We start from the raw sequence: 13,111 nt of genomic DNA on the forward strand, positions 1-13,111 counted from the left end.
AGTATGTGCACAGGCGAAGCAAAAGCAAAAATAGCTCAAGATTTAAATAGGTGATATTGTCTCGTATGGAAAACATGAGTCTTGTCGATGATATGAAAGTGCTTCTTTGTTATATTTACGGATTTTCTGTGGCTTTATTTTCTCACACAGCGCCTTGATTTGGGATGTAATTAATGAAAAGCTCTGGCTCTGCCCTTCAGAAGCTTTTCATTTTTCGAGCAGGATTGAATCACGGGCTGATAATGAATTCGTGCCATCCTTTTGGCAATCTATCCATCTTTTTTCTATCTAAATCACTGATGTATCTCTAGCCTGTCTGGTTCCAGAAGGTTCTCAGGTGGGTATACGTACTAGGAAATGTTATCATTATCATGTCCTGTCCTCAACTTGAAGACGTAAGAACGCTGCCATATGAAGGTTAAAGGGGGAAGGGATGGCTCGAGATGGGAAATCTGATTCTTGTCATGAATTCATCAAACTATCCCGTCTCCAAAATATTTCAAAGAACTGCACGTTGTTGCGTGCGCAAGCATGCATGCACGCGTGGATCCTGGGTCCTCCAGTCTGGCCTGGGTGGGCTCGCTCAGCTGGGCATGGCGGGCCTGCCTGGTGGAGGGACACATCTCTCGTGGCTTCCTGTCTTTGCCTGCTTGTGCTCCATAGCTTCATTTCTGGAGCGCAGGTCCCCGCCCACTCTGTGTAGGGCTCCTACCGACACAGTGCAGCTGCTCTTGAACTCGGCATTATAGCCTCATGTTAAAATTTCACTAAGCGCTCTATTATGGAGATCAAATATTTACAGATATGCTATGCACTCTGTTCATAGGAGATACGACATTACATGTTCAGTTAATAAATAAAAGAGCTGGGACATAGGAGGGCTGCAGAGAAGACGAATTCTCCAGTCGTGAGGCTCAAAGCCAGGGGCTGTCTTTTCCCCACAGCAACATGTTCATTAAATAGGTGCAGTTGCAAGAGAATGACAAGGACAAACACATCACACAAACAAATAAAAATCAGCAGATCTTAGGGAAATCCATGCCTGCCCTGCATGTTGAGAGTTTCTTGTAGCTGCTAGTCCAGCTGCATAATACACAAATTTTAGTACTTTGTGACGCCTAGGAGGAAAGCTTTTATGGTGCATGAACCTTGCCTTTCGGAGATACAAACACACCTATGCTCTTTTTGCTGCTTGGGTGGAGTGATAAAAATATCACCACTGCACGAAACTTCCCTCAGTGAAAATGACCAAGGGGAGACAACGCTTGGATGTCTGGCCGAGGGGAAGCCGTGTGATGTTGCTGCAAAAGCAAAAGGCGCACACGTCACCCAAGGCAGGGGATGGGGCTGGGCCTTCAGAATGACCAGCTCATGCCCGACGGTTAGCATGTCATCCCGAGACAGTCCGCTCAGAGCGCTTGCCAAGTGCAGACGCATTGAACTTGGAGTTGAAGGATTGCTAGTGAATTCCGGCTTCACCGAGAGTCCGTCCCTTTGCAGAACGACATCCGATTCCTTGCTCTCATCCTTCAAGGACGTGGGGTCCCTGCGCCACCCCCTTTGGAGCCCCACACACCGTCCTAGGGCAGCAAAGGCGTCGCCGTCCTAGCGTCAGTCACCCTAACAGATGACTGGACCGCCTGAAACGTCTGCACGCAGATTGGAAATCCGTGGCAACGTCTGCGTGTCGGAGACACAACGGTGCCCGTGCACCAGCTCATGCTCCTCAGTGGAGGTCAGAGGCTTCCTGTCCCTCCTGTTCACCCAGTGGCACCGGTCACCTGCAGGAGCAAAGCGCACCAGCCGGACAGCACGGCCCGCTCCCCGCTGAGCCAGACCGCACGCGCCGGCTCTCTTGCGCCTGTCCTCGCCCGTGCACGGGGCCCGGCCATGTGATAAACACCAGGGTGGAACGCCCCACAGGACACCGACTGTCTGTTCTGGTCTCAGCGCTTATTTAGAAACACGGCAAACCCGTCCACCTCTTGGACTCCGGGCTCTCCTTTGTGAAATGGATACACTGATGCCTCCACATGGATGTCAAAGGCACTGGAAGGATGCACCAGGGCACCAGCCTAAAGGTCCGGCAGCCACAGATCCCGCTGTGGGGCCTGGCCCTCGGGGCCGGCCTTCCCAACACGCACATGCCAGGCGAGCGCCGTCCCAGCCGGGGTGGAGTCACGGCCGTGCGGGCAGAGCGCCCAGCAGCGGCACCGGCTCCCAATTCCACTGCCCCGAGGAGCCGGCTCACACACCTGCGAGCGCAGAGCAGGGCGCGGTGATGCTGATGCTGCTCCCAGCCCCCGCCCGCACCAGCACCACATCCTGCAGCCCAAGAACGGCCCGCAGACGCCGGGTTGCGGGTCTCTGTCCCCTTCACCCCGAAGGGTTCCCCCAAGGGAACGGCACCAGCAGGGGACTTGCACCCAGGAGAAAAGAGAACGTGAGGCCTCATCCCCACAGACCTGAGAAGCAAGCGCGCGTCCCCGCCTCGCTGAGCCCTGGCTCTGCGGCGCAGGGCCCTGTGCTGTTTAACGTTGGCGTTAGCAGCCTATTTGGGTTCAAAATCTGCCCGGAACTGTGAAAAGGAACAGGATGCGGGTTTGAGCCTTTCAAACACTCTCTGACAGAGAAATCTGAAAAGAAAGTGCCGGTTTTCATGGCCTAGTTTCTCACTTCTCGTCACGAGGTGATTTTATTTTCGCGCAAACCTGTGACTGGGTGAAACCGTGTTGGCTTCATTAGCACCTGCAGGCGCCACCTGAACTGTGACAGCCCCCAGCAGGGTGATTTTCCTACAGAAAACAAGAGGAAACGTGACCCTTCTTGTTGCAGGCAGAGAGCGGGCGGGCCGGCTGAGGGTCCTCGCGACACCGTGTGGTTTCCAAATTTAAAGTGCCGCGTGAGGGCGAGTCAGGGCCGTGCCGTGGGTACTCTATTTAGCCAACACATCATTCACGCCCTTATTTTGTCCTCAAAGCTAAAAGCAGAAGTCGAGCTTTTCTGGGAGTCTCTGGGCCAAGGGTGAAAGAGGGGGACAGTTGGGACAGACAGTACTTGCTGGCAGGAACGCTAGCTGGCTGCAAATGCTGGTCCTCGTACCCATCTCCAAACGCGGGTGTTGTCTGTCTCTCCCAAGCCCCTGGCTCAACCTGGGGAGCACCACGTGGTGCTGCCATGTGCTTGATTTACGAACCTGAACCCGTCTCTTTACGTCGGTCCTCGCCAGCAAGGAGCGGTTGGAATGGCTTTGTCTCACAAAAACGCACAGTCCTTTCTGTCTGCCGGGCACCGTCAGAAAGGCTCAGCCGGGTGAGCTCTTCCCGTGCCTGGTGACCCAGGCCTCTGTCTCCACACCGAGGAGGAAATGGAGGTAAAGGTTGATCAGGACACTTGTCAGGAATGGTGCTCAGGCGGCCCGAGGCAGGTCTGCCCCCCCAGGCCTGGGCTCCCACCACGTGCCCCCCCATAACAGTATGAAGACCACCCAGCAGAGTAATGGGTGCAAAGCGCCCACCCACACGACGTGGAAGTTGGCGTCTCTCTCCCTGAAAAAGCAGGATTCCTCAGACCTAGCGCCGTGACCTCTGCGATTCCTCCCTGTGCTGCGCAGGGCATGCTCCTTATGATGTATATACGCACAGGAGCCCCCTGCTATGATATGCAAACTCGCAGTTCTCAGCCCGGAACCCCCGCCGAGCACCACCCAGCCTCCAGCCTTCTCCTCATCACTCCCGCCTCAGGCCGCGCCGTGCCAGCTGCTCGCAGGCTGCGCCACGCCAGCTGCTTGGAGAAGGGCTCCCCGCCTGAGGGCTTCACTGGGGGTGCGGATCGAGCGTTGTTGGCTCTTGGCAGAGCCATCTCCACAGGGAAGGGAGGTGGCGCCGCTGAGGCCCCTGGCGACCTCTGCCCCTGACCCAGCCCTCCTGGGCTCTGTCCCCACCACGCTCGCAGAACCTGCATCAAAGCGTAGAGCCCGACAGAAACCACGCCTCACCTTGCCGGCCTGTGCAGGCGACCTTAGGTCATTCGGAAGCACGTGGAGGTTGCAGAAACCTCTGCGTTTACCCTTAGCTCTGACACAGAGAAACCTGGAAAAGATGAGGGAATCTCTCCCCCAAGAGCCATGTCGGGTGATGTTCTAGGTCTTCCTGGTGCACAGTCAGCCTTTTTAGGGAACCGGAGTAATTGTGAAATGAGGGTTTCTCGATTGGTTTTATTCTTCCCCATGGCAAACACAAAGGCACTCATGCAGAAAAAGAACAGGATGAGATGAGCGTAGCTTGTTAAAAAAGAAAAGCGAAAAAACAGAAACAAAAACAAAACCCAAAAACCAGAAACCCAAAACTCAATGGCCAGATTTTAACTTGCATGGCATTGAAATTATTAAAGGGTGGGACTGGCCCGGAGGAAACAATCAATTTTCTGGCACGTACAAACACGGGGCACTTTCCCAGCATGCGGGGAAAAATAGATTCCAATGGGAACAGATGAAAATTATAAATGACAAAGAAAAGAGTCCACCGATAATTCGCGTTCCTGAAGACGATTTGAAAGCAAATGGAGTGGCCATAAGAGTCGAGGTTTGTCACAAAGGAAAGCGTTCCTGAAGCGAGGGAATAACGGGATTACAGTCTGAACGGGTTCACTTGAGTTTCAGGAGGCATTAATCAACATGGAACCCAACTGAGCCGGTCCGTCATACCGTAAGTGGGAGCGGAATCACTTGTGTGACTATCCAGGCAGACAGCATGTGGCACGGGAAGAAGCAAGACTGTTACCGAACACATGGACCCGTGGGCGGGGGCACAGGGGGGCCCAGATGCTACTACCGAAACAGCAGCACCCTCCTTCCCCGGGACCCCTCAGTTGGAGGTCCTTCGCCCGCCACCTTTGGAATTATGGCTCTGAATGGCAGAGTTTGGTGAAAAGGGAAGGAACTATTTATTCAAAAGTTATACAGGTTTGATGAATGGCTAAGTGTCGCCCTTAAACCTCAAAATCCCTTCAAAACAACCACCAGCGCCCACACCGCCCTGCCTTCCCCCCTTTGCCCAGTGAGGCCAGAGAGGCCACTCAGGGTACCGTCCTTCAGAAGGAAAAGAACAGAGTCCGGGGCTCGGCTGGGCAGGCCTCCCCCGGGTCTCAGCACCATCCCCTGTGCCACCGCGATCTCCAGCTCTTAATCCATAACCATGTGGCACCTTCTCCTTAATCCATAAACAAGAGTCCTTTCTCCCCTCTTTCTTCCCGCGTGGTCTTCTCACTGTTTCCCAGAGTCTGTGACCCTTTGTCTCTCCTGCAGGCCCCTGTCTCTCCTCTCTCTGTCCCAGTTACATTCTGCATTAAGTCTTTGAAACCTTCCTGATTAGCTTTGGTGATATGCAAAATAACCCTCTTTGCATTTGAGGAATGAAGCTACCCTGTTACTGACATGCAAACTGACTCTCCGTGGCCCTGCTCCAGGCTCCCATCCCCCCTGGCGGCCCGCCCTGGGGTGGGGAGAATCTATTTTGCTTGGACACTCCCATCTTTGGACCCCGTTACAAATACTCTTTGGGGGGACCCTGGCTGTGCCCCGTTACAACACCAGGCTGGGCGGGGTCGAGGTTCCCTGGAAGAGCAACGATAACAGGTCAAGTGTCCTCGTGGCCACGTGGACCAGTGCGTATTTACAGCCCAAGATTTCAGCCCAACATGTCCAAGTGCGAGGTGTCAGGGAGATATGCTCACCAATGCTGTCGATGGTGGTTCACAGTGTGACCCATACTGTCATATCGACTTTTCTGAAACACGTGCCTCAAAAATACAGATCCCCTTTCCCAAGCTACCGACGCCAATGATGAATAGAAAATTGTGCCTGACGGTGAGCTACGGATTGAATTATTTGCTCAGCTTTCTAGAAAATGATTAAAAATGGGATTGTAATCGAAAGAATGAACTCCATGTAATTTTTGAAAAGGACTCGGTGGGGAAAGGAGTAATTATGTGGAGACCACTGTTGATTTTGCTGCTTCGCGAGGATTTGGAATCCACATAAGGCATTTCTTTTTCGTCTCCGGATGATGATGGGTGTTTTCATGTCTCACAGCCCAAATATACAGAGGGGGGAAAAAAAAACCCAAAAAACCACCAGTGGACATGATGTACCCACCCACATTACGGAGATTTTGCAAGCACTAGATTCGGGATTACAACAGCAAGTGCGCTGTTTCTAAGGGCAACGCCTTAGTCCTCCAAACCAGCAAAAGCGGAGCGTCGCCGTTCCCAAGTGTGCTTCCATATTGCGGTGACTGGGGACACTCAAACATTAGCCACAGCTCTGGGCCGCCCTCAGAGATGCTGATTTTATTTTTCTAAGGTGTCACATGGTCTGTGGAGCTTTAAAAAAAAGTCATCACACAGTTCTGCTGTCCATTCAAATTGGGGAACCACTATACTAGACACACACGTCTGACGTCCTTGACAGAGACCTGGGAACCCTGCAAGGAGCCGAAGGAAGTTTAAACCTGTCATCTCGCAATGGGAGGGGCACGGTGATTGGTGTGTTTCATGGGGACGAGGACGGGGACCGGCGATTGGCCTCTGGGAACGCAGTGGTTGCGCGTGTTGGGACGGCGTTCGGTGAGGCCAATGCTGCGCAACGAGGGGGCGATTATGCTCCCCGCGGAGAGGCCCGGCGAGGTATAGGGGGCAACAAGGGGGTTGGGTGGCGGCTACTGCCATCTAGTGGTTGACGGCCAGCAGTGCTGATGAAAATGTGCTGGGGAGCGGGGCGCAGGCAAGGCTCCGGATAGAAAGCATGGGATACAAATCCTAAAGATACGTTCGTCACGTGCGGGTTGGTTCCCTGTGTTGGCTTCGCCGCGCCACAGGATGACCAGATAGGTGGTTAAACGTTATCGCTGGCTGTGTGTGTCGGGCCATTTCCAGGGGAAACTGGACTATTTCAGATGGCAGACCACGGGACTTCTCAGCTTCCACAATCACAGGAACCGGTTCCTTAAAATAAACCGTAGCGGGATATGTAGAGAGGAAATAGGTAGAGGGACAGATAAGTAGATAGGCTGGCTGCTTTCGTAAGGACACGGCGTGGTCAGAACTTAACAAAAGGCTTTCGAAGCATCTTTCTGGAAGCCCGTGCCAACCCTCCTTCACTCACAAGTAACCAAGGCCAAAATCTACTCTAATGATTGTGCAAAGAGGGGCGACGGAGCTCAGAGAACTTCAGTCACCCAGTGATGGGATCAGAAAGCCTTTGTCCAGGACACTTGGGTTGGAGCTGTGTTCTCCACCAAGCCCTGTGGACACTCGATAATGTTTGGTGGCAACTCTGCGTGAGTATACGGTGGCACGATGGCAACATAATTCATTCTGATGAAGGCAATCCATAGGCATAACCCCTGGCGTGGACAAGCCAACGGCTGGGAGAAATTATTCCCTGAAACCCTTTCTTAAAACCCGTCGTCACTTCCTCTACGCCATCAATGCATCACACACGATCCGGAGACTGTATCAGAAGGAGAGCAACGCCAGCTGGAAGGAGAAACCGGCTTTGAGAACGGGTAGCCCGCTTCCCCTTGGAACCAGCCCCGCCTGAAGGGCACCCCCAGACCGCATGCCCTCCCGGCCCCCCGGGTTCCTTCCCCTCTATCACTGACTCACACTCCCAGGTGAGCGCGCACACGTTCCGTGCCCACGCACCTGGTGAGGGGCCGTGGCTGGGCTGCCCACCGCGGCCGCCGCGAGTAAAACCGCGCTGAACCCGGGCGTGCCGACGTCTCTCCAACAGCTGGCTGCGACTCTTGTTCAGCCATTGACGCGGAAGGGACGTCGCTGGGCCGTATGGGAGCTCCATTTCTAATTTTTTGAGGGACCCCCCCAGACTGTTTTCCATAGTACTCACCATTCCACAGCCCCATCCGCGGGGCGCGGGGCTCCGACGTCTCCGCGTCCTCCCCAGCCCTTCTCTTCCGGATTTTTTGATAGTTTGCCAGCCTTACCGGGGTGAGGTTATCTCTCACTGTGCTTTTGTTTAGTATGTGTGTGGCCATTATTTTTTAACGTCATTTTTATTGTTGACACTGTTACAGATGTCCCCGCTTCCACCCACCCCCCCCCGCCCCCTTCCCCGTGTCTGTCACCGCACCGCTGTGTGTCCGGGGGCCATGCATACGTGTTCCGCGGCTACTCCCTTCCCCTCCTTTCTTCTTTTCGTATAGCTGCAGGCCATCTGCACGTCGTTCTTGGAGGACTGTGGGAGCAAGGGACATAAGCCACTTACAGAAGGACAAATGCTGCGTGACCCCGTTTCCATGACAGAAAGGACGACGGTCACACCCAGAAGCAGAAGACGGAACAGTGGCTGCCAGGGGCCGGGGAGGGGCAGGGGCAGGCAGACAGCGCGCAAGGGGCACCGCGTCTCAGTCAGACACCATGAGCCCTCTCTAGAGACCTGCTCTGCTACCCCGCGCCTGTAGCCGACAATGCCTGCATTTATCCATACGGGATGCGGCCCGTCCCAGCTGCGAAGGAGCTACGTCTGCTGGGGAGTGTTTTTGCCACAAGAACAAACAAACAAAAACAACAAAAGGACGCAAGGAAACTGTGGGAGGCGGTGGCCGTGGGTGACCCTGACACAGGTATGTGCCTGCAAACCCGTCACGTGGTTCCCACGGAAGCACACGGGTCTCCGTGCGTCAGCCCTGCCTTGGCACAGCTGTTAACGACCAAGAATAAACTACCAAATAAAAGCCCACCCATCGAAAACGTTTACAGTAGCAAAAGCAGAATTCGGGAGAAAATGCCATGTTACATGGAGGGCAAAGCAGATAAATAATTTATTTGAAAATCAATAGCATGGATTTTTTTTTTCCATTTTAGAAAGCTATATATAACATGGTATACCCAGGGAAAATGGAGAAAAGCACTTTAAAAGTGAAAACTTGTCTATTTAAAAAGTCGCAACTAGATAATGGGAAAATTTTCCACTTAAAAATTGTTAATCTGTATAAAAGGAGTCCTGCCAAAAAGAACTGGGACGCTTTCCTGAATTTATAGGCAACATTTGCCAACCTGATCCAATTTTTCTCTTGTTGAAACTGCTTCATTAATTTAATGTGCAAGGAATAAATATTTGATGTGCAATTAGTTGGAGATTATTATGACCAGAATGGAAGCTTTCCAAACAAACAGCTGCTGCAGCAGCTCCCACGCAGGGACGGCGGGGCACAGCGTGGGAAATGCGGGGCGCAGCGCCCGAGCGACGGGGAGAGCCGAAATATTCCATCCGTAATGGGTGCTGAAAATAGCCCTGCTGTGCCCATTGCGGTGCCAGGCCTCTTCGGAGCTGGCAGTCCTCCTGGACCGCAGGGTCTAATCCCAGCCGTGGAATCGCTGGGTCGAAAGGCAGTTCAGTCAATGTGTGGCTCGAAAACCCGGCACGTGGACACAGTGGAACACGACGCAGCAGAGAGAAAGAAGGAGCTCCCACCCTTCGCGACCGCATGGCTGGAACGGGAGAGCACCATGCCACACGAAATAAGCCAGGGGGCGAAAGACAGATACCATACGATCTCACCTATAAGAGGAACCTAGAGAACAAAACAAACCAACGGGCAACACAGAACCACAGACACGGAAATATAGAACACACGGACAGTGACCCGCGGGGAGAGGGAGGAAGATAAAGGGGGGAAGAAGAGGAAGGGACTAGTCGGAGGTCATGTATGACTGACCCATGGGCAGGGACAACAGGGTGCGGCTTGAGTGTGTGGGCGCGGGGCGGGCCGGGCGGAGGACGGCCAAGGGGAGAAACTGGGACAACTGTAATAGAACGCCAATAAAATATTTGAAAAATAAAAATAAACTGTTCCAGTAGTGAGTGAGACGGCTGCTCGGTCAGATGCGTGCTGACCGTTTGTCCCGACACCGCGGTGAGAGAGCTGCCACGCTGGTAGCCAAACGTCCCCCAACCGGAGGGCTCAGGGACACGTGCGCCTGAAGGGGAGGTATGTGGGGGCCCGAGGACATCATGGGACGGCACAGGCATGGACCGCGTCCACCAGCTCTGTCAGAGCGCGGTTCCCATCGGTGGCTGTCCATCTGCTGCGTTGTGACAGTCGTAAAGGAGCATTTACAGGCATGGTCTCTGTGTCCACCCACGAGCCGTGACGATTCCACGTCAAGAGGACATGGCGCCTGTCCGTCTGGCCGCTTTCATCCTGAAGAAGCCTTTGAGTTTCGCGGCTCCAGCTCAAACCTCATGAAGGAGCTCAGGGCCTTCGCGTGCGGGAGCCCGGTGGGTTTTTCCGAAGCGCCCCTTCCTGTGAGGTCTGGAGCCCACGTCTCTCCCCCACCTCAGGCTAACGGCCTGAGGTCAGAGGCTGCGACCGCGTCCTGTTCTCCAGACCCCGGGACAGCCTCCAACACACCAGAGTTCTCGGAAGCCAGGGCGCACACAGAGAGCGGGCAAGCTACGGCCCCACTGAGACCCCAACACGGGCCCCAGGCCATGGCCGACGCCATCCCCAGAAGAGGAAGGGGGTCCTGCCTCAGGTGACTCACCCCAGCTGTCTCCCCAGCAACCCTGCAGCCGGCCTGTCACCGTGTGGAACAGACACGAGCCAGCCCACCCAGCCTGGCCCGAGCAGCAGACCTGTGCCAGCCAGAAGGTAAACAACGGTGTGCATTTCAGCCGCGACCTGTCGCAGTTCTTTGTTAGGAAGCAGAGCGCGGCTGAAATGCCCGGCGCTGGCTGCAGCCGCTCTGACAAGAGACGTATTTCCAGCTGAGAGTGAACAAAAGCTCCTCACGCGGCGGCTCCGGGGCCGCCCGCTCCTGCTGATCCCCAAGACGCGGCAGGGCCAGGGTCTGTGCCGTCCCGCCCCGGGCAGAAGCAAACCTAAGTCATTTCCTCGGCAGGGAGCTGGCATCTTTACAGGGAAAACGGGGACAAACACACATTCAGGCCCGGACGAGCTGCCAGGAGTAGCAGGCCGTGGGGAACACGTGTCTATGGAGAACAGCCGTGCACTAGCGCCTCGCACACACGAGACGACAGTGGCCTGGGAGCCGGGCCGTCTACTCGTGTGGGTGTTGGTCGCCGGCGCAGTCGCAGGGGAAGGAAACCGCGGCCGGTGGCGAGGAGGGCAGGACACACCACGGGGAGGGGTCGCGGGGCCGCAGCGTCAGAGGGAATACCGGGGGCTTCCCTGACCGGTGGCAGGGACCCCGAGGCCTGCGAGGAGAGGCGTGTGGCCACGCACATGCGTGAGGGGCAGGGAGACTTTGAGACCAAGAGAGCGAAGCGCCAAGAGCAAGGCCGAAGCGGAGAAAGGAAAACCTCTGGGTCCAGCAGGTTTCCTAACCTGCGTTCCCAGGCCTTGACACATCACCAGGGTGGACCGGGTCTCGGTGGGCCCAGGGGACAGACGGAGGTTACAGTGGGGTGAGCAGCGGTGGAGCTCGGTCAAGGCACAGCGTCGGAGAAAGCCGCGGACACCAGACGCAAGACACCCGCAACACCTCCCGACACCCCTAGGGTGTGACCCTGCGTGTGGAGCTGGGAGAGGCTTCCTCCCCTGGAGGAGACTCTCGTGACGCGTTGGTGAAGGACTGGCGCTGGAACTGGGCGGGGGGAGGGCGGGCGGACACAGGGAGACGATTTATCACACGGGTGTTCCCACGCAAGCGCTGGAGGCACACCGCGCGGACGACGCAGCTCAGGAAGCGCAGGAGCAAGTCCCCGTCGCGTTCTAGGAGTCTGAAGGGATGTGTTTTGTTGGCGCGTCTCAGGAACCTCACCCCTAGCCACAGCATACAAACCGACTGACTCAAAATAAATGAGAGGTGCACAGAATCAAAACGCCCTCAGATTTAAAAAAACAAAACAAAACAAAAAAAAACCCCACAGCTAAACCAATAAATGCATTTCTCTTTGCGAACCAAAACAATCAAAGAAATGGAGGTCCTGGCCGAGTGGCACCGTCTGACTGTAGAAGGTGAGCTGATTTACGCTCTCCGCCGCCAGAGAAAAACTAGATAAGAGAGAGCTACTACTTCAGAAATACATAAATCACTTCCTCCCCTCCCTCTTGCCTTCTCTTCTTTTCACAAATTTTTTTTTTTTTCAGTTTTCATTGAACCCTTCTGATGTTTAAAAGACTGCTCTAGAATCTAGGACTACTCGACAAGTTGCATTTTTTTTTTTTTTTGAAGTGAGGAACGGAGAATTATCCAGCAAAAATACATTTCACAAGGTTATTGCCTACGTGGGATTAAATGCTATAAAGGAAACAGATACATACCCCAAGCTCCAAGAGATGAGGGAGAGTATGGGAAATCTTATATAAAATGGTTGGAAACGCAAACCCAGGATGATGCTATTTATGGCTAGAAAAAGACAATGAAGAGAAGTATTGTTCTGTACTGGATGATAGATTTCTGTATAATCTCCACCTCTGAATTTGGATTCCATAATAAATACTTCAAAACCTATCAGACTAGATCATTTGCCCTGAACCAATATTTAGCTCTTATTTTAGCACAGATTTTGTTTGCCACAGAGAAGAGACTAGCTGAAGTCCCATGCGGGGAGCCCTCAGTCCTGAGTTCGGGGGGCCGCTCGGGGGTCGGCGGGTGCTCAGCCCTGCCCACAACCTACAGTGGCTGGCCTGGGCACCTCATTTAAAGGGCAGGCTCCTGGGCCCCATTTCCTGGCCCCTGTATCGCTAGCAAGCACTCAGGGGGATTATTTGGCACCTTAAATCTGAGCGTGACTGGTGGCGTGCAAATCCCGAATTTCTGGCCTAAGGTGGAAGGGACAACCTTGCTGTGTGCACTATAGACTTTCTGGACTCCCAAGTCCTTGTCTTTCAGAGCCCTGGGTGGGAATGTGAGTCCAGAAGTCCTGGCAAAGTCTAAGCTCTGCTGATGCACAAAATATTCCTCCATTTTCCAAAGTCTCATTCCGTCCATCAGAGGAACAGCTCAAAGGGACCACAAAACCTCGTTGTCCTCTCCGGATGCCACAGACATCACAGAGGGAGACTGAGCCAAACACGCAGCCAAGGCGCGTGTTCCATGTGCACGAAAGAAAGACTGCAAAGTC

Source organism: Pteronotus mesoamericanus, unplaced genomic scaffold, assembly GCF_021234165.1.
Source record: "Pteronotus mesoamericanus isolate MK-2021 breed Mesoamerican mustached bat unplaced genomic scaffold, CSHL_Meso_final contig_65, whole genome shotgun sequence".
In the NCBI taxonomy this organism is placed as follows: Eukaryota; Metazoa; Chordata; class Mammalia; order Chiroptera; family Mormoopidae; genus Pteronotus; species Pteronotus mesoamericanus.